The 25,307-nt window shown below is 37.0% G+C and overlaps 1 long non-coding RNA gene across 2 annotated transcripts in view; it reads right to left on the bottom strand.

Annotated features, from left to right (window-relative positions):
* Positions 1-350: 350 nt before the first annotated feature.
* The window catches only part of LOC144375325 (uncharacterized), a 99,935-nt gene continuing 74,978 nt past the window's right edge, over positions 351-25,307 (bottom strand). The window contains exons 1-4 of one of the 2 annotated variants that reach the window (XR_013435007.1): positions 20,351-22,886; positions 6,731-6,847; positions 4,704-4,815; positions 351-4,140 (exon numbers count right to left, since the gene is read on the bottom strand). This is a non-coding gene — a long non-coding RNA (uncharacterized LOC144375325). Of the gene's footprint in view, positions 4,141-4,703; positions 4,816-6,730; positions 6,848-20,350; positions 22,887-25,307 lie in introns of those variants that run through there. The other variant, XR_013435006.1, reaches the window with a different exon arrangement.

Consider the following 25,307-nt stretch of genomic DNA (forward strand, 5'->3'; position numbering starts at 1 on the left):
CTTTTTTTACCTCACCCAGTGAAATCCTTTAGCAGAAGATGCATGCAGATCCTGGGAGTGATAAGCTGAGCTGAAAGACTTGGAGTAACATTCACTTGATACACAGTATGTTTCACAAATTAAAAATTATCATGTGTGTCTACAGAGTCTTAATCTAAAATCTAAAAGAATTACCTGTCCAATTTTGATTTCTACTTTGAAATAAAAATGTTATAGTGAACATCACATTCTGCTTCTCTGTTTGTCCCACTAGATTTCAAACTTCTTGAAGACAGGAAAAATGGCCTTGCAGCTAATAGAATCTGACCAAATGATATTTCACAAAGGAAAGGGCAGAGAATACAAATACATCAGCTTTCGAAATGTTCTTTATTTCATGATGAACTTGAGCCTAAAAAACCCCAGAGCACCCAAGAAACAACATTACACATTGTTGCCACTTTCTTCTCTCCTGAATCAGCTGGTCAGACTGTGATGACCAAGGTCAGCAGGACAGGAAGGCTAGAGTCAAAATCCAGGACCCATTCATACTTTGGAGATAGGACTCAAAAACTTCAAGGGCAAAAGATAAACATTCAAGTCTGAAAATGGAATATATGGCAGGAGCCAGTTCATAGGGTTGTGATGAAAGCTTAGTTAATGGACCTGGTACCCAGACCTAGACCTAGACCTCAAGTGAAAGCAGAGCAGGACCTGGGGCCTTGCTTGATCCTCACCCCTGAGACTGCACAGGCACTGAATGAGGGAGTGGAAGCTATAGCTCTGAAGCCTGGAGGCCCTGAGGGCAGAAGTCAAATGAAAGTCTCACCTCCCCAGTGTACTGGCTTATGCCACTGTTTCTCAGTTTGTCCTATTCACTGCACCTCTGGTTAGGCCACAAAAGGAGAGAGATGGTCACACCTTTGCCATAGCAACTTGTCCAGGTGGAGCAAGGGTTCTTAGCCTGGGTTTGAGCAATTCTTTGACTCCTCTGGAAGATAACACAAAAAGGGAAGGGATCCTGGCATTTGTGCACCTGTCTGGAAGGGATCCCAGCATTTACACATTTGAGGATTCATAGGTTTCTTGGGATTTTCTAAGGAATCAGGACCCATATGATGCAAATGATGTCTGCTTTAGGACCTGTCAATTCTTCACTTTTCCCTAAACCCTCCCAGAAGAATCATATTCCATTCAGAGCCGTTCCTCAGAAGGAAGCATCTTTCCACTGAGCTTGTGGGGCAGTGCAGAAATCAGGCTTCTCTTGTGTCATACAGTAGAGGCAAAGACATCGGTCCCTGGGGAGGACACTCTGAAATTGCAGCAAATTTAAAGCTATCAGCAGAGGATGCCAGATATTTGGAGACATAGATTGTTGAGAATCCTAAAGGAGCTTACATAATTCACAAACCTTAGAGAGAAAAAAAGCACAGTGCCAACTCTGACCCCATGTTGATCCCTTGACATAACAGACACAGTAGCTTAAGGAAAGTTTGACTGATATGTTGACTGGTGATCATTAGGAAAGAAAGGTGATTAATTCTCTTTCAAATCAAGTTTTGGTCTTGACAGTGGACAGCAACAACTTGCCTTATTTTATCTTTGAATTATCTGGAGACCTGATTTTCAATAGATACAGAGAGCAGGCGATGAATCTGTCTGTTTGACCAAAGGAACACACATCCCAGAACAAAGGAGCATCATCAAGATTCTGCTGTTCAACAATGGAAAATTTACAGTGTGTTGTTTGAGGTTCAGGGGTTAATTAAACACCAAGAGTTATCTGAGAAAAGCGAGCAAGTTATCTTCCATGGGACCTAGATCTATTCTAGCCTGTGGTAAATTATACTCGTTGCTGGGGTACACAGGAGCCCAGGAGAAACAAAGGCATAGATGCTCTAAATGCCAGTGAGGTTTTACATACCCAAATAAGCAGGTTTTGAAACAGGAAACAATTATGTACCTCTTGTGTTTGATACCCAAGTCGGCACTATCACCACTCCATCCTCCCAGTTTCCTGCACAAAATCCATTATAATCCAGGACCCCAGTGTCTTAATGGAGAAAGAAAGTAAATGTCAGTGGAAATAGAGACCATTAATCGTGAACTTGAGAAGACGCTGTCTCAAAGGATGTCAAGTGAAGACAGGGTATAATGGCTGTAAGAGACACTGCTGATTATGTGCCTAATAACCATTATCTCTTCTTCTTTGCTACCAGACAACCTTTATCTTTTTCCTGAAATGTTAAAGAATAGTTACATTTTTTTAACTTTTTTCAAGCTAGAAATGATAACACAGCACAAAAAATTTCTCAAAGGTTCTAATTCAGTTAATATGTGCACTTTGACCTTTGCTTTTTTGCTTCCTTCTTCCTGGAATAGAAAGAAACAAGATGCCAAAGGTGGAGTAGCCAGCTAGCATCCACCAGGAGAAGTACCTAGGTCCTTAATGGAATCATTGAGTCATCACATCAGACCTGGTCTCTCTGACTGATCTTTTTTGTCATGTGAGAAAAAAATACATCCATGATTATTAATAGTCTCTGACTGACTGAAATTTTTTTTACTTGCAGCCAAGTGCACCCTCCATAGATATAATGTCTCTATTCTTCGTATGCTTTGAGAGGCCCCCCCTGAAACCTAGGTGCGAATCTAAGGACAGGAGAAATCCAGTGAGACTAATATTTTCTACTCTTGATTATCAAGTTGAAGAAGACTGTTTCTGGTATTAGATGAGACAGAGCTCAAGAAGGAAAATTAATTTTCATTTTAGAAAAAGAAGAGTTCTTTTGTATATTTATTCTATAGCCTCTGCAATTCATATGTGCTAGAAAAGCAAAGGCATAATATAATGCTATGATTTTATTTAAGTTTCCTCTTTCACTATTAGAGACACCTACTTTTTTTTTTATCCCTAGGCCCCTCCCATCCTGCCCTCACTGTCTGGAAGACCACCTTATTCTCTCTACCAAGAGCTTCCTCTAGCTTCCTTTTCTCCTTATCCTGGGGTCAGACATCACTGTCATATAACTGATGAGCTGAAATATTCAATATGTTTATTCATTTAGTAGGTAGAATAATTCAGCCTCCCTGTTCCTTCTATTTTATAGTGAAACATTATTACTATGTTTTACTGAATCAAATGAGAGGTCTCTTGGTTTGGCACTTTAGCTTTCCTTTAGAAACTTCCTGAATCTCTGATCAAGTACTTAGAATACTTTCCTCCTCCCATCTATGACCTTAAGTGTAAGCTGGTGAAGAAAAGGGGTGCACTGGAATTTGTATTATTTTATGTTCGACAACAAACCCCATGGAGGTTAGGGGGTTTCACACTCTGATTAGAGGGATTGACATAGACCCTGTCAGCAAAACAGGCTCAAGAATTAAGGATTGAGAAGTACTATTTAAATGTTAAGAAAAACACAGAAACAGTTATTGGAGCTCCACTTCTCACCAACTTTGTGCCAAAAGCCAGAGCTTTCCTCCCTGTGTCTACAGTAGCTTCCTAAGGACCATGGCTCTTTTCCTGCCTCAATTTTTCATACTAAGGATGGCTTCAGTCTCAGGCATAGGATGACATTTCTTCCATGTTAGTGGCATTCCAATTTATCCTGCATTCACAATCAGAGTTCCTTTTCCTGTTGGAGTGCCTTGTATTGGTCAGCTTTCTGTCACTGTACAAAATACCTGAGATAAATCAACTTAAAAGAGGGCAGACTTATTTTGACTCAGAGTTTCAGTGATTATCACTGGGCTCCTTTGTTTCTGGGTCTATAGTGAGGCAGAAAATCATGGCAGGAAGCATGTGATAGAGCTTATGGAAATCAGAAAGCAAGAGGAGAAAAAGGAAAGGAAGGGGTCAGTAACCAAATATGCCCTTCAAATATGCACCCTCGTGGCCTACTTCCTCCAAATAAGCCTCACCTCCTTAAGTGTCCACCATCTCCGACTAGACCATGAAGCTTTGAATTCATCTAAGGATCATGAGGTCACTTCCCCCAAGGTCCCACCTCTGAATACTACTGCAGTGGAGACCAAGCTTTGGAAGTATATTTCAAATTCAGACCATAACAATGACCAGTTGCCTGACACTTATCACCAGTGGACCCAGTTGTGCCACAGTCTTTCTTCTCAATGGCTACAGTCACTGTGTCCTGGACCCTGTGGAGAAGCAGGTGAGTTCCTTGATAAAGTTCAGAGCAGAGCACTTACAGAAAGGGTCCCCTCTACTCTGTCCTCCCCCACCCAACACACCCCCCCACCATACACACACACACACACACACACACACACACACACACACACACACACACACTGCAGCAAGAATATCCTTCTCCAAGATGGACTACTGCCTCTCTTGGATTGAATGATCACATTTCTCTTCCCTCTTCCAGGAAGTATCAGCAAACCTTAGCCATGGCTGTTGCTATTAAATGTCAGTGTAGAAGAATGGTGAAAACAGAGACTTCCAAGCACACGAAGTAGAGTTTAAATTCCAACTTGCTGCTTAAGCTGAGGAACAAGTACTAGATTGGAACTAGGGTTGACATGTCATAAGTGCTTATTCAATTAGCATTTCAAATGATGCATCTCTCTCCTTTCTGATTTTTCAGATCTGGGAAGTCAAAAGTTTTTTCTTCATGTATTTCCTGCTTGTCACTCCCACTCCCTCTGCTGATTCCGTTGTTTTATCTACTATGATTAAAAAAAAAATCACGTCTTACCTCTGGTCCCATCTTCAGGCAGGTTCTCATCTCTCCTTAGCAGGCTGGATCTTGAAACTATTTCTGTCTCTTCCTTTGTAATTTTTTTTTCTGATCTCATTCATCCCAGTATCTAACACAACAAGTAATGTTACACATAAATAAAAATCCATTCCTGGAATACAGTGGATGTGTTCTACCCTCAATTAGTCTGATGATGCTAAAGCAACAGAGGTGCTCTTACCATGGTTGTGGAAAAGAAGGTAAAGCACAAACTGAGAAATCATAGACACCTCCAATTATGACAGGCTTTGTAAAAGAGATGCAAAAAGAAGCCACAGAATTCAGATAGAAAAGGCGACCATGTAAAGGTGTCACTTGAGATAGACTTTGAAAAACAGGTAGAATTTTAACACATAAAAAATGAATGGGGAAGGCAGTCCAGGAAGAAGGTAAATCAAGAGTGAAATGTCAGAAATTGAAAATTATGAAGCATATTCAGTTTGGCTGAATTAGGAACTAAATTTCTATATTATCCAAGTAAAGGTTAGCCTCAGATATTAATGTCTACTTGGGTCTTTGTCCTTTATGTGTCTCATTCAATATAATTGGAAGCCAGAGAAAGGCTCTATGGGAAAATGGAAAAACATTGAATTGAGGCTGAAAAACCAACTGTGAGAACTACAAACATGGGCGCTGGCTAAATTTTCTCTGCAGAGACTATTGTATCCTAGCAAATGGAACATTACTATAATATCCATATAATCTTACTTTGATATATGCATCCATATAGGACATACATACATTTAAAATATACAATTCAGTTTGTTTTGGAGGGGCTATTAGTGGTTGAACTCAGGGGCACTCAAGCACTGAGTCATATCCCTAGCTCTATTTTGTATTTTATTTAAAGACAGGGTCTCACTGAGTTGCTTAGTGCCTCACTGTTGCTGAGGCTGGCTTTGAACTCAAAATCTTCCTACCTTAGCCTCCAGAGGCACTGGGATTATAGGTATGCACCATGCTGCCTGGCCAATTTTTATATCTATATATATGATCTCATAAATATAAGTATTTGACTATATATATATATATATTCATTTTTGTACATGCAGGCATATATATATATATATACACATATATATATACACATACATGTATGTATATATACTGTACATATGTGTCTATACATATGTATGTGTGTATATATATATATATATATATATATATATAAACACACAGTACACACAAATACAAAGATGTAACTAGAATTATATATGCTTATGTGTTTATGTTTCATTAATGAGATGAGGAAAATTTAAATTCTTTTTTATTTTCTAAAGGTTCCGTTTCAAACACATTATTTTTATAATCAGAAAAATAAATAAAATTTTCAAAAACAAGATGAAATTTAAAATGACAACCCTTAAATTTTATTCTTCTCAACTTGCCTTAATTTGCAAATATTCAGTGAAGTTTTCTGGCTTGAACTGGAAATCCAGGTATGGAATAAATGTACCATTGAAAAACAAAACAAAACAAAAGTACCTTGTTCTGTTTAATGCTTGGCTTGGTAATGTCAGGGAGCTTGTGGAAATAAAAATAACATTAGCTAAATAAAATTTTACTGATAGCGGAAAGACTGTAATGAGCCCCCTCTAGGTTGCATTTTCAGAGCAGACAAATGAAATCTTTAGAATCTGAATTTAACAATACCCCTGAGATTCCTGCCAACTCCAGAGCTGGAAATTGAGAAGAGAGATGGCAAACTTTGGGGCCTCTCTTCTCCCTTTACTCCTTCCCCATCACACTTGAGGTCATGTCTGACTCCATGACAGATCTGAGCCTGGTGAGTTTGCATCCTGGTTGCCTATGCTTCCTGCTCCTCTCTGACTTAACACACCTGAGGAATGCTATACCTGCAGCTTGAGTCTTCATAGTACTGAAGCAATCCTGAAGTTTGCCATTTATTGCTCAAATAGAATCAGAAAGAATTAGTGAGTTAAAGAGGACAAGCAAACAAGATGGAAGGTAATCTTATCACGTACCCTTGATGGTCTTGATGAAGACTTTAGCTCTATTCCAAAAGTCGAAGGAAGCCAGTTGACAACTTCAGCAAGGTGGGGAGCCAGGTGATCAAGTTGAAGGTCATGCTCACTGATTAACTGGAATGACAGAAAGGAAGCAGGCTGACCAACTTGGTGACAGTGGTTTAGGAAGGAGAGAGTATGCCACATACATGTGTAAATAAATATCTATGTATATATGTAGGTATATGCACATACTTATACGTACCACATTCATGTAGAAATCTATAAAATGCATGTCTGTTTACCTGAAATGAAATGGCCTTTATAATGTGCCCTTACATAGGTTCTTTGTAAAAATTATTTTCTCATCTATTGTAAAAATCACTTTTGACAGTCCTATTTCATTGAATTGGATGTGCTCTAGTTTTTTAAACTAGTTTCTTCCAGTTATTTGTTTCTAGTTTCTATTGTTAAAGACAATAATTTCAAAGACATCTTTGCCAAGACAGTGTTGAGAATTTCTGATTATTTCTTTAGCATTTTCATTAGAAGTAGAACTGGGTCGAAGGTAAACATCTTTTTAAAGGCTGTAATACAGAATGTGACACTGCCCTTCACAATGTTTATCTGACTTATATTTCTATGAGAAGTGGATGGAGTTACCCATTTCCACATAATCCCCTCATATAATTTTAATTTGCCAATTTGATGGACAAAAATATTGTAGATATTTTAGTTACTACTTTTTTATTATTGGTGAGTCTAAATACAGTTGGCTTTCTGTATCTGTTGTACCTATGGATTCGAAAATTCCTTTTCTCATTGCAAAAAGTAAAATAGCATGTATCAAACACATATGATCTTCTTTTTGTTATTATTCCCTAAACAATACAGGATAATAACTATTTACATAGAATTTACATTGAATTTGGCAATATAATTAATCTAGAAATGAATTCAAGTATATGGGAAGAGATATGTAGGTTATATGCAAATATCATGTAATTTCACATAAGATACTTAAAGCATGTGAGTATTTTGGTATCTGCAGAGGTCCTGGAACAAATCTCCCACAGATATGGAGAGATATTGCATATTATATATCTCTATAATATATTTTTCTGTGATTTGTCTTTAAAGTAAAACAGAGTTAAGGCTCATAAAAGTTTTCTTATTTTATGGATTTCAGAATGTACATTATATACAAACACTTCCCAGTGAGTACATTTTCTGTTATTTGAGTCATTTCTTAGATCTATATGAAATCTCAATTGTTGCACACTACCTAACACATGGAGGAGCTCCTCAGGGGGTGTAAATAAAGGCAAGTGTTCTGAAGGTTCACATTGCTATCTGCTGTGAGAAACATGTTGTCTAATGAATGGTTCTGGAACACTGGCCAATCCCATGTTGATCTCACTGAAAAATTAATTGAACAATCAGAGTTTGTGGTTCTCTAGTGAAGGAAGGATACCCACATGAGTGGACAGGCCATGTGGGTGAGCAAGTGGTATCCCCAGGAGACTTGTTACAGAAAATACATCTTTCACAGTGATATCAAGAAGTGGATGAACTCAGCCATGGAGCCACACATGTGAAGAAAGGAGTCATGTCCATGTTTTATTGACAAAACATTTAAAATATAAGAATTTAAAAAGAACTCATGATTTAGTAAATGTAAAAGTTGAGGGCCTGGGCAGTAAAATAAATGAACAATTTGTGTTTTTCACTTCCAAATTTTAGTCTTAAGCTTTTATTGACTCCACAGCAAATAGGTAAATTATTCTTGAAGTTCCAACTTGGAGTCTGAATAGCTTTATGCTTTAGTCCTATACAGCTTAAATTGAGGCAGGGACGAGGCTAGTGGGCTGTGTGCTTTTTTTAATGAATATGAAAAAGGTGAAATTCCTTTTCTCATCTATTTTTCATTTTTGAATTCTGTGTTTTAATTGGAAATAAAACAGTTGATATTGTATGGTTCTTATTCCTTTAAATACTAGCAAAACACAGGTCCCTACTAGAGCCCTGGGTTAGGAGACAAAGTCAAACCTCTGCTATTGACATCTCCCAGTGAACCACTGGGTCCCCCAAGGACATTGTTTAAACAATATTGCACATCAGTTCACTTGATGGAAAATGTATTGTGCTAGGACTCTGTGATGTGTTTAGCCCCAGGGGGAATATAATACAACCCCAAAAGGATGGAGTCTTTTGGCAAAAAAAAAAAAATCATATGCATTAATCACTTTCTGTGTATAAGATTTTCTATTTGTGTTTCGTATGTTTTATTGCTGCTAATTCTGTAAGATGCATACACATATCTCCATTTCTCCTAATAAAGAAACTGATGCTTAGAGAAATTAAATAGAAGGCTAGAAGTCTTACACTTTAAGTCTGTGTCATTTGCAACTCTATACATTTTGTATTGGCTATCCATGTTCTAGATTTTGGAATCTGGAGGGAAATCTTCAATTCATCCAATCCCAGCTACGACATCAAAGAGGGAAAGAGTTCTACAGACTGTTTTGCTCAGCTCTTCTCAGGTAACATATGGAGGTCCAGAATCTTAGGCTGAGTTCCCTGGAAGCAGAGCCTAAGATGAAAATTTGTTTAAGGAAATAAGAGAGGTCAGGAAGAGGAGTTTGGCATTATGTGGGGGCTTGGACTCCCCGGCTGACAGCCAGCACCAGCATTCAGACCTGTGAGTGGGGTCATTTCAGATGTTCATATCCCTGCTGAGCCTCCCTTGCCATGATCATGTAGAGCACAGGTGAGCCATCCCCACTGAACTCTGCCCAAATTCCTGACCCCAATAACCAAGGGCAATGTAATGACATTTGTTTTGACACTAAATTTTAGGCCATTGCTTTTTTGTAGTAATAGAAAGTGAAACATCTCCAAAGCCTATATTTGGGAGAACAATTCCTTAAAGCAAAAATTGGCTACTTTTTCTAGCAAAAGTGTATGCATCCTGGGTAGGACAAAATATGTCAGAATTACTAGGATGCAAGATCTTGAACCTGGTGCTGAAGCTCTACAGCCTTTTCTGGGAGAATAGTGCATTATCTTGATATTCTCTCAGTTCCTTTTCCTGAAATTTAGCTTTAAGAGAGAGTACTGGAAGGGCCTGCCTGGTTAGAGGCCCATCTATTTCCCCCAGGATAGAGTGCCCTTTGATCAAATGCTTGGTCATGCACCCATGAGCTTCTGAAGGCATCCTGGTGGAAGTATTCTGAGGAAATGGGCTATTACATCATGTTCCTCCAAACCCTAAACCTTCTAAGTCTTTTCCTTTCTGAAGTCTGCTTAGGTAATTTCTTTTTATATTCCAATCCTGACTTTCAATAAATGCCTTTAGTGCTTAAAATCTAAAAACCTTAACTAACATATAAATCCTGAAAGCAGCATTATAATATAGTTCCGATTTAACACATGAGGAAACTGCAACCTCAGGAAGTTTAATTTAGTTTCTCAAGGTATAGAACCAGAACCAAAGCTCCAAGGCATTCTGGTTTTCATTCCAAGGCCTTTCCTCTACTTCCAAGGGGAGGCATAATTTAGGATGGAATTTTCTTTTTTCAGATGGGGACAGTGGAGTCAAAGACCACAGAAAGGGTGTGTTAACATCTTGAGGTATCACCCATCCAAATCCAGACCTGAAATATTGATGCTATTCAATATTTAGTCTCATTTTAGAGACCCTTAATCTGTGGCTAAAAACCTTAACTATTTACTAAGTTAAATTTTGGACTTTGAATTAATAACTAAGAAATATATCTGCTTTTCCCACCAATTCACTCTTGATGATTAATAAGAATCCAGTTTATAATAAAATACTTACTTGGGAAAGCTGTGAGACAAAGACCTAGGGGTAGGTCTACTAGATGTTCTTAAAGCCCACAGAATAAAATGATCTACATTTTCAACAATAAGCCACTATATATGCGTTTACTTCCATGATTAAATCAATTTCTGCTTTCTTTCACTCTGAAGTCTCTAGTTACAGGTATCATTCCTCCATTTTTTCTGCTCAAAGTAGTTCTTTTCTTTACTTCTCATTGCTTGATTTACTAAGAAGATGCATTTTCCAAACCTAAGATATATTCCCTTTTCCACGTCCTGTTTTGGTATTTAGTGCATCCATACTCCTTGTGTTTTATGGGCAGTGGTTATATTTCTTTTTAATTTGGAATCATCTGGCAATTAAATATGGCTTCTAGTATTGTTACTTTCCACCTATTCTTTCAGTTTCACAATCACATTTTTACTGGTAGCCATAAATCTTTTCCTCCTTTACTTTCTTTACAGTTCATAAGGTAGTAATAAAACACAAGAAATTTATTTATTTATATATTTCTTCAACAGATATTAATGAAGAAAATTCTATGTAGTCTGAAGTTCCTGGGCTTAGAACCACAATGAATGAGTCAATGTCCCTCTCAGCCTTTTTTTATAAAATATTCTGTAATGGAAGAGAGGAATCAAACCATCTAGGGCATCATGAAGGATGAGACACATCTAAGTGATGCCTTCTAAAAAGAAAACTTACTATACTAAGACAATGAAAACACTCAGAGACCTTAAACATCATGGAGGGCAGAAGAGCTATACTGGAATCAGAAGACCTAAGCTTTGGATTCAGTTCTACTAAAGCCACTGTTTTTGAGAACAGGTAATCCACTTAGCCACTCTGAGCTTTAGTGTCTGAAAAATTAAGAAGATGGATTAGACAGTTTCTAAATTTCCCTCCAGTTTTAAAATTCTGTAAACAAAAAGCAAGGTAAAACTCCTCCAATTCCTAACCTGAAAGAACAGAATAGAATTAAAGATAGTTTTAAGATGTGGTTCCTCTTAGTAAAAACTTAATGGAATATGAAACTGTTCTCAAAGCAGAGAGATTAAAGTGTTCCTGGTGTAAGATATTTAAAAATAAATCTTGCCCAAGTTTTATGGCATATACTGTCAGAATCCTAACAAAGCCTTTGGAAACAAGTAAGCAGGTAAAGGAATGAAACAGAGATAAATGGACTTTTTTCTTTCTGGAATATCTATCATTACACAAAAGAATTGCAGCAGTAGTTCTCAGAAATATACCAGTCTTTGCTTCTTTAAAACACACACACACACACACACACACAAAAAAAAAAGTGATAGTAGAATAGATTTGTAAAGTGTTCACTTAAAATGATAAATTTGCAAATAAATTATTTTTCCCCCACACAGAAGACTGCAGCTTCAGGACATCAAATGTGTCTGCTGCCTTGTATAGCACATCCAACTGTTAAGTTAGGGAGACACAGGAGTGAGTAATATGTCAATATAATAATAAGCCTGAGGGACACAGTAATCGAATATGAAGAAAACATTTTTTGGAGCACAGTGGTAACAGCTGCAATAAGGCATGAGATAAATTGTGCAGGATCCATTTAGCTCAGGAGACCCAAGTGAGAATCCACAGCAGGAGTTCGAACATGGGCTTATGTTTTGTCAAAGTTCAAGGACTGAGGAAAACTCCCCAGGCAGCAGAGGAAAAGAACAGAGGGATGAAATGAACTCGGGAAAGCAAAGCCTGTTTGAAGGTATGTGAGTGACCGGGATCACGAAGGTAGCACAGGGAGAGAATAGATTAGTCAGATTAGAGGTGGAACATAAGATTTGCATAATGTTATTTTACCCTCTTTTTAGAATTCAATGTTCCTCTTCAGAAGTATGCACTGTGACCCCCCAAATGAGCCCACGTCAAGCTTTGCAGGAGAAACATGAATTGGTTCCAAAGAGGCAGAGGGAGGAAAATTGAAAGTACATGTTCAAAAACGTGGCCTCAAGTGTAGACAGCTGTGAAATAAAGCAGAGCTGAAAGTCTTCAACTGTAAGAAAATATATTCTCCAAAGTGCAAAACTCTGTTAATATATAAGTGAGACAACAGCAATGTTATGCCTTAATGGAATTGAATTCAAGTTTAAACAAACACCAAGGTGGTTAGACTTTTTCAGTCAGGTCAGAAAATTCAAATGGATGACTCCCCTGGTAGCAATATTTCAGACACCCTATCCATGAGATGTATTTCATATCTGCTATGTTAACTTTCAGGCTTTTCTATTTGTAAAATGTCCAGCACTGAATTGAGGTGAGACTTCACTAAACCTTAACAGAGATGTATGAGGCACACTGGGATCTGGGGATGAAATGAAACAAATGTACAAAAACCAATCTTACAGAACTATAGGACTTTCCCCCTGTGCTCTGCACAGATGGGGATGTTTTAAAGTAGCATGCATTGAAATCAAAAAGAAAGATAATGTGAGACCACGGATGCAGGACCCAGCCCAAGTATATACCTTATATATAAGCCCAGTGGGTCTGGCTGAAAATTCATGTACACAAGATACCTGGAAGCATAGAAAAATATGGCAATCAGAAGAAAAAAATGATATTTTGGAAGAATACGAAAATGGTAGGTTTTTTTGCTTGACACAGTTTTCTGTGGAAGGTGTTACTGACATTTTCCATATAAGTAAACTGAGGCTTAGAGAGCTTTTGAGTTTAACCAGTGCTTCACTAGCTGGAAGGTAAATCTGCACCCAGGTCTTATAACACCAAGTCCCTTTCTTCCTTTCTCCTTTTTTCCTTCTTTCTAATTCTATGGAGTCTGTGGGTGCAGGAGGATTAGGGCATTATTCAAGGGGTTTTATACTGAAATAACCAAAGATATTTGATATAAAATTTATGTAATCATAATTAAGGAAGTCTTGATTCATACTTTCATACATGTACTTCCAGAGGCAGGCGGGACACCAGAAAAACTCATGTGTTCTACCCAGAGGACATAGTGTGGGTAGGAAAGAAAAGGGAAGGAGACTCTCCTTTATTAAGCACCAACTATGTGCAGACATGGAGCGTGGTACTTCACATATTTCTTGTAATCCCATCCTGAGGAGTAGGTTTATGGTTTCCATTTTATAGGTTTCATTTTACAGTAGAGGAAACTGAGGATCAGAATTGAGGAATATTTCCAGCATTACCTAGCTAGAAGGCCGTGGAGCCAAGTTTAAAACAAGTGGGATGGACGTCAAAACCACAGACTTTCTCTCTACCGTGTTGCCTCACAGCACATCTATGCAAACTGTACAGACATCAAAATGCTTTCACGTATCCAATTTCACTTAAGCAGAAGCACAAGGCTCCTAGTTGGGAGCTCAGCCTTGGTAGAGTGTTTGGGAATGGTCACCTTACTATCCTCCTGTAACCAGAGAGAAGAAGAAAATCTGGATGGGAAAAGGAGAAGAATCCCATTCCTTCTCCTGAAACCAGATTCTGCATGGAAAGGAGAAGCACACCATGTCCCTTCAGCAGTGTACCCCTTCTTTTTCCTGGCCTGTCCCCTGTGTAAGAAGTCGGCACCAAATGCAGATTTCAGAGTTCATTTCAAGTAGCAACCTCATTTCAAATTTCAAATAGATCCTGCAGTGACAAGAGAGCACCCCTCATTTGTGGGGTGCATCATTCTCTCTCCAGAGGACAGGGACTGCACTGAGCCCAATATAAAACAGTATCCCTGTTTACCAACCAGCAGTCCAATTGGAGACTGTATTTTTTTCCCCATGGGGAGGATCAGAAAATAACTACCTTGCACTTTATGGCCTAGAATAGAAATGTTGATTTACTAAATAACCCTGAACAGACACAGAGAGATACTTTTGCTTCCTCACTCCAAACCCATCCCCCCATCCTCTCATCTTTTGCCAACACACTATATTGTGCTGATTACCAAAACAAAATGGAGAAATGAATCAGTGATCTGCATAGATCAGATAAACAAGTATACACTTTGCAAAAGCCTTGGGCTGATTAAAGGTAGCTGCTGTTATCATCTCAAAACATTTGTGGACTAACATAAGAAATGTTATTATTTCTCATTCATATTGCAGTCAGAAGAGGGTCAGGTAAAGCATTTGAATGCTTGATGTTTTTCTCCACACACTGACCCCAGCACCTAAGTTCCTTCATTTTGTGGTTCCCTCTTGTGGCTTCCAGGTCACCCTGGATTTTTATCAATTTACCTATGAGGGGGAATGAGAATGGGATGTGGGGGAAAACACTGGTACACCCCAGCCCAGCAGCCTAAACATGTCACTTCTCACATTTTATTGGCCAGAGCCAGTCATGTGAACAATCTGACTGTAAAAGAGGCTGAATGTGAAGAAAAGCATGAACACCATATATCTGTTTTACTCTTGCTGCATAAAATATACTGACCCCTCTCCAGGGAACATAAGACAGAGACCTAACAGGACCTGCATTGTGCTCAGTATTTCTATTAATACCCAGTTCTTTTTTGCAGGCCCACAAGTAGCTCCTCTTTGTCTGGCAACCTATGAACTGGAAAAACAAATTCTTTCCCCTCTCCTGCCTAATATTCAATACTGGAGCAAGGAAAAGGTAAATGTAATCATAGTTTTCATTCAAAAAGTAGAAGACAATGATGACACAGCTGTTGGTCCATCACACTTAAAGACTTGACTCTGGGCAGATACCAGAGAGCTCCTGTTGGTGGGTGGGTGTTGTCCTTAATTATGTTCTGATTCTGCTGTCCATCAAAAAAGGACTCTTTATGGGAGGAGCCTCCCTGAACATTTTTCTCCTTCTCTTCTACAGTAAGGAAGGATTGGGGTGCATCTCCTTCTTTGGGGCTACACAGCAATTGAGGCCTGCCTACTTCATGGAAGTTTGGGAGCCCAAGAAAGATTTAAGGACCCCATAATCAGAACCCCCCTATATTCAGAACCCTCTATAGACATCAGTTCTTCATCCATTGATTCAAGCATGTACATATGATGTGCTGTGTAGTAAGGCATTCAATGATGGCATCTGTGCCATGTACAGACTTATTTTCCATGTCATTATTTCTTAAAAATACACTTCAACAACTACTTACATAGCATTTATTTTGTATTAGGTATTATAAAAAGTCAAAGGTGAGTTAAATATACAGGAGGATATATGTATGAGGATATATGTATATTATGTGCAAATACCTCACTATTTTATACAAGGAAACTGAGCACCTGCCTATTTTGATATTTGGAACCAACCCTGCACAGATTCAGAGGAAAAACTCAGATTCTCTAGCAAGATGGTTTCCTCAAAAACTTAGTAGACTTTTAATTGATCTGTCTCTAGTAACATTCTTCCCTTATACTTTTCTTCCCTGTGCCAATAGCCACACCTAAAGAGTAACCACCTTTCCCAATTTAACCAGGAATGAATATTTCCCTAAAATTCAGGGGTCTCGGTCATGAAACTTTACCCAGAGAAGCTGGGTGGAGTTGGTGAGCCTAGTTTTTCAAGTCCACAAATTTCTTTCCTCCCTCTCATACATCTCTCCTTCGAAACTTAACAGCAGTTACCCAAAGGCCATCTGGGGCAATCAGTGGGAAGACCACACACTGAGAAATATTAATAAGTCTTTATCACTCAAGCATTTCTAAATTTCATCTCTTGATATTCAGCTATGCTATTTCTATTTCCTTTCATATCTTGCTTGTATACCAGCAATTTCTTTCCAGAGCTCATCTTTTTATAGCATACCTTGGTAACTGCAACCAATAGTAGCCAATGCAAATTATCCCAATAAACAGCTATAATGCTTCCTAACCACTTTTTCTACAGTCAGCAGACACGTGACTTACCACCTCCATTATCACAGCCAACAATTTTGTTAAATTTTCTGCTGCCAAGTGTAGCAAGAACCCTGATCATCCTGGCCTCTGATTTAGTTTCCTTTCCTAGTGGTCATTTAACCATTCAGCCAATGTCTCCTATTTTGGAGATTTTTATGGCAACATTTCATTTCAACACATCAATTTCCATATTTTTTATAGTTGATAGAGTAAGCAGCTGTATCAATTACTCTCCACATTGCTATGATTTAATGACAGGCTTTTTTCTCATTCATATCACAGACTAAGGCTGGTCACATGGCACTTTCCTAAATGCTGGCCCAGAGATTCAGCTTTTTTTCCAAGTCTCCCCACCACATTGTGGCCTCAAGGTTGCAGTGGCTTCTTAGAGCTAGTGTTCAGGGGGAGGCAGTATGCAAGAGGCAGAGCAGGTACTTAACACTCATCCTTCCAGCTCATATTCCATTGGAAAGAAAACTCAATAGCAAGAGGGGCTTGAAAAAGAAGGAGATGGAGATGGGGGTCTCCCCTTCTCATAGTACACTGTGAAGAGGTTTGGTTTATACTAAGGATACTTCAGGTCTTGTCTATTCTTGAGGTTCAGGCCCCTTTATCTTTTAACATTCTGAAGGGGACAATCCCTTTTTTTCATTCATAATTGCTACCACTACCTCCAACCCTTAAGACTTCACAGTTTCACATGTCAAGAAGGACATTGTCTCCTTACGTCTCGTTTCCTCATACACCTCAAAGATGAACTTATAGACCTTTCTAAGAATGGCTTCTAATCGACAACCAGAGGGAACAAAAGAAAGTTATGGAAGCAGGCATGTGGGAGTCTTAAAAGTATCCACAAGTTGGTATGTTGTTAGAACTGTAGAATCCAGTAGTTGCGGGACACTAAAAAAACATACAGAAAAAAAATCCAGTATCATTTCTATATACCAGTAGCAAACTATCTAAATAAGAAACAAAATGAAACAATGTCATTTATAACAGCTACACACACACAAAAAAAATACCTAGGGAAAAAAATGTAACCAAGGAGATTAAAGATCTCTATAATGAAAACTATAGAACACTGATACAGGAAATTAGAGAAGACACAAATAAATTGGAAAATATATCATGTTCATGGATAAGAAGAATTAATATTTTTAAAAGGTTCATACTATTCAAAACAATCCACAGATTCAATGTGATCCATATCAAAATACCAATGTTATTTTCTCAACAACAATGAAGCCAATTATTGAAAAAAACTTCTGGACAGTTATACATGAAGGAGGATGCTATCAGATTTCTTCCTTCTCCACAGGAAAATTAAATAAAGGTAGAACTTTCAATGGCTACTAGAAAACTCCCTAGAACAGTTTCTACACTAGTGTGTAACAAAAATGTTGCTTTATTTAGCAAATGGTTCCCATCTGCTGCCCATGGTGATAATAGCTTATTGTTCCAAGCTGAGTTTTTTTCTATTCACCAGGCCTCATTGTGTTTTACACATATAAAACCATGTAATTGTCACACAACTCTGTTATGAATCTTCCATTTCACAGATTTTTTAAAAATATGGCAGAGAAATGATAAATGGCTTGCCCAAGTTCATAGAGTAGTAAGTTGATGGAACTAGAAATAGTATCTAGATTAACTACAGAGTTCAGACTCATTATCATGTAATATTAATACAAGACCTTTAAAATGGGATGATTCACTTCATACTTCTCGTCTTGGCTAGGTTTGAAGAAGAGGTGATTACCCATCATGCATGGATTTGATGCTTTCTCCAAAAAATAATTTAAATAGCCTCATCTCTGAGCTCACCACTTGTTCAAAAAGCACCTGTACTTATTTGAGCTCTTATTAAAATTCAAATTAGACAAATTTTTATATAATTATTAATTTTATATCTGCCTCCACCACAGACCAATAGTTCCCAGCACTAAGCAAGGTGTGATCCTCAGGTCATGTGCAAAAGATTTATTTCAATTGATTTTTTAAAATGTTAATTTGTGGAACCCACACTAAACTGATTGGTTCAGAATATTTGGGATAAAAGCTCAGGAACTTGTTTTTTTATACAAGGACATAGGTTATTGGTAGGCACTCTAAAATCTGATTATAAATGCTTTACACAGCAGTTCTAAAAATAGTGTAGTGTCCAAAAACCAGCAGCAAGAGTATCACCTGGAAACTTTTTAGAAATGCAAATTGCTTGTCCCTTCCCAGAAAGTCAAAGGACATTTTATTTTGTGGACACTTCCTGTGATTCTGACATACTAAAGCATGAGAAAAATTGTATATCACAATCACCTCCAGGAAGAGGATTTTGTGGTTTCATACAAGTTCTAGAATTTTTTTCCTATTCTTGTGAAGAATATCATTGGTATTTTGAACAATAGTAGATGCTCTGTCATACAAGCTAGAAGTTTCAGAATAAGAAAGAGAGACCAGTGATGCAGCCCCAGTCAGAGTCTGATGACCTGACATCCACTGGAGAGCCATTGGCACAAGTCCCTGCTCAAAGGCTGAAAGTGTGGAGTAAAATATTCACATACAATAGCAGCAGCAAAAATACACAACCTACAGGCTCAAGTACACACACAATGCTTCCACCTGGGCCCCAGCCTATTAAATGGTGCTGTCCACATTCTGCACAATTTGCTGACCTATGCCAGTCTTCTCTGGAAACACCTCATACACACACCCAGAAATGTGCTTTGCCAATTTTCTAGGTATCTTTTAATCCAAGCAAATTGACAATCAAGATTAAACATCACAGAGGAATTTGAATGTTTTCATCATGAATAAAGCACAAATGGATAAATTATAGATATGCTGAATATCCTGATTTGATCATTACACCTTGGACTGTATCTATAGATATTTATCAATTAAAAATAAAATTTAAATGAATAAAAATAAAAAGAATGAATATTTAAAATGGAGTGCTGAGGAAAGAATCCCATAACAGAAAAAAAAAATTCTAGCATTGAGTTAAAATTATGATTTTGCTATGAAATCATCTAACATTAACGCTCTACCCTGATCATATATTGGAAATATAATTCATTCTCATTCTCTCTCTCTCTCTCTCTCTCTCTCTCTCTCTCTCTCTCTCTCTCTCTCTCTCCTCTTATTGACAGGGGGTTAATAAAATTATTCAAACCATTGATTTTATGACTTAAGCTAGTATCATAGTAATTTAAAAATACAATCTGGGTGAATTTTTGTTTGATTTTTTTTCTTGTGGAGTGTAAAACAAATAGAAGATTGGTAGGAAATAAATTTTAGAAGTCATTGATAATTTGGAGAGTCTGGAATTACTACATGTGCACAAATTCTTGCTATCATAATGTGATATCAAAACAGCTTACCTCATTACATAGGCTTAGATGGTGGGGGGAGGAGAGTAGCATAGGTTTAAAATTCTGCTGTCATATATACCCAATTAAAACTAAGTACTTAATTAATTAAAAAATTAAAATAAAATACTAGCTCAAGCCAGAGGGAAATACTAACAATATTTTGGCAGGCTAACATACACATTTATATTTATATAAGTACTGTAAGTAGGTATGTTTATGTATCTATGGCTGTAGATATATATACAGATGCACAAAATACTTTATAAAAATCCCTTTAGGTGATGGTATTTCCTCCTTATCATTTTTTACAAAGCACCTGATTATTTAAAAGTGTGAACATCTCTTGATTTCAATGGACAATTATTTTGTCTTTAGTGAGGAGAATATTTTTAATGCCTCATTGACTATATGTATTTCTGCAGTTAATTATGAATAGTTTTACATATTTTTAAACTGATATACTTTACATATTTGAATTGACATTTAAATATATTTTCTAGGGATTATAATATCTTTATATATTTCTGATGCTAATTCTGCATTTGGGCATGGTTGTTAATCCCTAGGAGAGAGACTGTGGCTTGCTCACCTCAACCATCTCTGCTTCTGTGAAGTGTCCTTTTTTCTTTCCACCCCAGGTAGAAGGTGCCAATTTCCCATCTCCATCCCCTTTTTTCTTCACTTATACAGGCACAGGTCTCTACCTCGGTGGTCTGGATCACATGAGAATTACACACACAGACAAACAGGAAAAATCAATCCAACTTATTCAAATACAGACTCTCAACAAGTTTCAAATTCTAGGTCTCAAGACTCCTTTTCTTTGTATATATCACTACAATCAAATAGATAAGAAACTCTCTAAATGTATTCCATGGATCCTTTGTGAGCTGAGTAAGAATGAATCATCTACAATTCCACAGATTTTTACCTTAACTAAAAATGTCTCATGAGTAATATGTTCAGTTATTAAAATTTGCTAAAATTGACAAGTTCAAATTCTAATAAGATGTTCATTGAAATCCTATTTGCACAAATACAGATCATTGGAACTACTTCAATACTTAGAAATGGTGCTTTATTTTCATCAAATCATTAGTGTTGTCTTGAGTTATCCCTGAGTTTCAATTCCTTTGATTTTTGCATCATAAATTCGTATTATCCTGCCTGACTGTTGGATAACTACTCAATCCTACAGCATATTCTGAAGCATATTTAAATCAACAATACCTTTTACTTATTCCAGAAGGACCCATGAATACAAAAATCATCTCCAGTTTTGTTCATTTTATCTTCAGTCTCTAATACAATTTCGTATGTAAGAGCTGCTCAGTAAATATTGAAGTAATGAACCAAAGTATGTTTTACCTCATGCCTCATAACTGAAGTGGAGTCTGGTGGACATCTGCTATTTGGACTTTGTGCCACCATTCCTTTGGTGTATTACTCAATGGTGTAGGTCTTGTGAGGAGTCAGAATTCTGCCTCCAATACCTTAGCTTTCAATGTAGGCCTATGAATTAGGATCTACATTTGCCTAGGATGTTGATTCTCGAAGAAATAGCATAAAGGTAGATACATGATGGAAGTTATGGCTTTAATATGGTTTAAGTATGTACCCTAGAAGTTCACATGCTGGCAATTTGGACCTCAGTGGGGTGATGTTTGGAGGCACTGTTAAGCAGTGAGGCCAGTGAAAGGTAGTTAGGTCATTGGGAGTGCTGCCCTCAGAAAGGATTAATGTAGTTCTCCTGGGATCCTCATTTACTTCCTTGAGAGCAAATTCTTATATAAACAGTAAGCCTAATCTTTAAATCCCTCTTGATTCCTGTCTTGACATGTGACATCCTTTCTCACTCACATACACTCCCACCCTGATTTCATCTGCCATGTTGCAATGCAGCTGGAAAGCCCCCACCAGAGCCAAGCAGATGGGGCTGCTCAACTTTGCATTCTCAACTTCCAAATCTGTAAACTAAATAAATTTCTTTTCTTTATAAAGTACCCAGTCTCTGTTATTTTGTTATAGCAATAGAAAATAGAACAGTGCAGTAAAAGAATCTTTATGGTGATAACAGGAGCATCAACAATCTGATTGTCTTGTGGTGGATAAGTGCTAGTAAGTCTATTCCTGTGAAATGGCCTTAACTGGTAATTTGAGGTACTTCCTTCCTTCTTTTCTTTCTTTCTTCCTTCCCTTTCCTTTTCCTTCCCTTCTCTTTCATTTCTTCCTTCTTTGTCCCTTTAGTTCTCTTTAGAGTCACTTGAACATTGGATTTTGACTATTTTATAAGCCTGATTTTCCAGTCTTTTGGGGGGAAGGAGAGGAGGCCAAATATCCTCCTCATTTATTTTTTCTACTCTGAAAAGTTCCTCTGAAAAGTTGCTGTTGTTTCACAATTAAGAATCCTTATATGAGGAAAAAGAATGATATTATTAATGAATAAAATCCTTTCAGGGGGAAGAAAGAGATTGATTATTAAGCTAAGGTAAATTCTTAGAATTCACAGATTCTAATCTTGCAGCCCAAGGCTTTCTGCAATAACATGTGTATTGAATTTCAAAAATCAAATAATACATCTATTAAAGACAACACATGGTGAGAAATTACTGTTACTGCAATAAAAGGTCACTTTGAGCATGAAATATACATGGATTCTCCGTGGGGGCCACCAAGACTTCCTGAGGAGGTCATAGAAACAGATACCCCTTCACTTCCATACATAATGTTTCTTAAATTGATTTTCCTGGGAAGGTACAGAAGATCAAGAGATCACGCCAGTTCTCTTGCCTCATATCCTTTATTTTTTATTTTATTTTATTTTACTTTATTTTTTTTTGCAATTGGCTTTCTTCTATCTTATAAGAGGAAGGTCTGCATCTCACATCCTATTCCCAAATGACATACTGTGCTGCATTGCACCAGAGAGCAATGGGAATAGTAATAATAAAATAATGCATTCACCATATAAAAAGGCAGGTAGAATAATTGGTAGGAATGTATTCTTTGAACAGTATTTGCCTACTTTGTAGATCAAAGTGTGTTAGAAAATAGATACTTAAGCTCATTTTTGAATATTAATTGACTTGCTTCATTCTGCAGTGAAAGTCAAAGAACGCATTGCTTCTGTGGAAGTCTTGTAACTGAAAAACAAAAGAAACACTTTAGCCAGACGAAAACTTTTGGCAAGATTGTTAACCTTGTTCTTCTGTATTGAAAAAGAATTCAGAGATGAAATGGTTTTTCACAAGGACAAACTTTAGTACATAAGTTGAAAATTAAAAATAAAATCATAGTTTTTTGCTGCAAAATCAAATTGATTAGGCTTTATTATGCAATAATAGGCAATTCTAAAGGTTTAAATATGTTAAAAAGATGCATAATAAAATACTGTGCTGACAACACTGTACTAAAATTATTTATTTTTATGTCCCCAACCATTCCATCCAAATCACATTGGATTAAACAAAGTGACACTAGTGAAAAAGTGATGGAAATATTTAGTAGAATTTTTAAACCTTCATAAAATCTTAAGAAAGTGAATGATTTCAATGACTAGATAGCAAATCTTTGTTACAGTCCAATATTTCAACTCTAAAACATTGAGAAAGGTCTAATAAAATTGTCAATTGATGGATTATTAAAATAATTTTACAATAATACTGACTATGACATAGAAATTTGAACATATTCAAATAAATGTACATGTGTACATGACAATGACAACAAACTAGGAAAAAACTTGATACTGACACATTTATCATTCTGTCACCAATGAGCTGATATTAGTGTATATCAATAGAGTCAACCTGACGATCAGCTTACTTCTACACTTACTTCTACACATAGCCAGTGCCCCACTATGAGTTCCTCCAGGATGACATAATTATGGATAATCAGTGTTAGTCCTGAACCAGTTCTGAAATATTTTAATATACTTGGGATAATATGTCTCCAAGATTTGGCAAAGAATCCCAGCCCATTATTTCATTAATATACATATTTCAGGATAAAAATAAGAACAATCCCATTCATAAACTGTAATCCAATTATTGCTTTAGACAAGTTTTAACAATTGCTGTTAAACAAACTATGATCTGTGAGTGGGAAACTGGATATTCAAATAGTGCTGCAGAATGATACCACTAATTATTTTAGAAAAATGGAAAATAGATGACAACAGAGGATCAAGCTATCATCATTCTGTTTCAGTGATCAAGTTTAGTATCTCTAACTTGGTAAACCAGATGTCAGGTCTCTTCCTGTTTGTGATACACCAGTATTTATATGCTATCTCTTAAATGGACTATGTCTAAAAGTTTTCATGTATAACTCTTAGGCTTAATTTATATAAAGTCAAATGATATCATGAAGGGTAAATCTGAAAAATCCAGAGCCTAATATAGCCTGATGAATAATTAACCCAACACCTTCACAAAATCCTGTTATTAAAAAAGTTTGTGCTGGATTAAAGAAACAAAGTAAATAACTATAAAACAAGTTGTTTTGGGTTTAGTGGTGGCTTGGACAAACCACTCTGAAGATTATTTAAAGATTGTCTTTGGAGACTATCTTAGTTCATTTTATGCAGGTATGTTAGAATTCTGCAGAATGGGTAACTTATGACAAACAGAAATTCATTTGGCTTATTGCTCTTGAGGCAGAGAATTTTAAGAGCATGAGAGTGTCATCTAGTGAGGGCCTTCTTGCTAAAAGATGGGAGGCAGATGAGGGTGAAAGCAAGAGCACGAGAGGACCAAACCTGCTTTTACAACAAACTCACTCTTTGAGTAAGAAAATCACCCCATAATAACTGCTTTAATCTCTTCCCAAGGGCATGGGCCTCATGACCTAGGAAGTAGGGCCTAGTTAGAAGAGTTGGGTTACTGGGGGCAGGACTTTGGGGGGTATATTTTTGTCCCTGGCCCTTCCTCCCTCCTTGACCCCCTCCTTCCTGGTCATCATGAGGTGAGTAGTTTTGCTCTGCCACTCTCTCCTCATGGTGTTTTATCTTACCACAGCCCCAGAAACAACTGAGACAAGTGACCATGGACTGAAATTCTGAAACCCTGAGCCAAAATAAGTTTTTCCTCCTCTAAGTTTATTTTTCTCATGTATTTTGTCACAACAACAGAAAGCTGACTAACACAAAGAGTGACTGAAACAAAAAATTTAGCACAACATCTTCACTTTCAAAAAGAAGACTGTTTTGGATTGTTATAATTATCTTTGGATGAATGACTTTAAAAATCAATAAAAGTGTTTTAAATTCTTAGTCCCAAATCCAGTTTGCCTTAGATGCTTGCAAATTATAATAGTTCCTCCCATTACTCTTGACATAGATTCTATATCCATGATTTAGTATTATTTTCAATATTTGTCCTGCTTATAAAATAGTATATGTTCATTAAGGAAACTTGAGAATGTGGAAAAAAAACAGAAAATGGTTTACATAACCCAAAGTCCAGAAATATTTATTCACCAAGATCTCAATATATTTGTGTTGTTTTCATTATTAATAATTTAATAAATAGATCCAACATGGT

The sequence above is a fragment of the Ictidomys tridecemlineatus genome, chromosome 2 (genome assembly GCF_052094955.1).
Source record: "Ictidomys tridecemlineatus isolate mIctTri1 chromosome 2, mIctTri1.hap1, whole genome shotgun sequence".
In the NCBI taxonomy this organism is placed as follows: Eukaryota; Metazoa; Chordata; class Mammalia; order Rodentia; family Sciuridae; genus Ictidomys; species Ictidomys tridecemlineatus.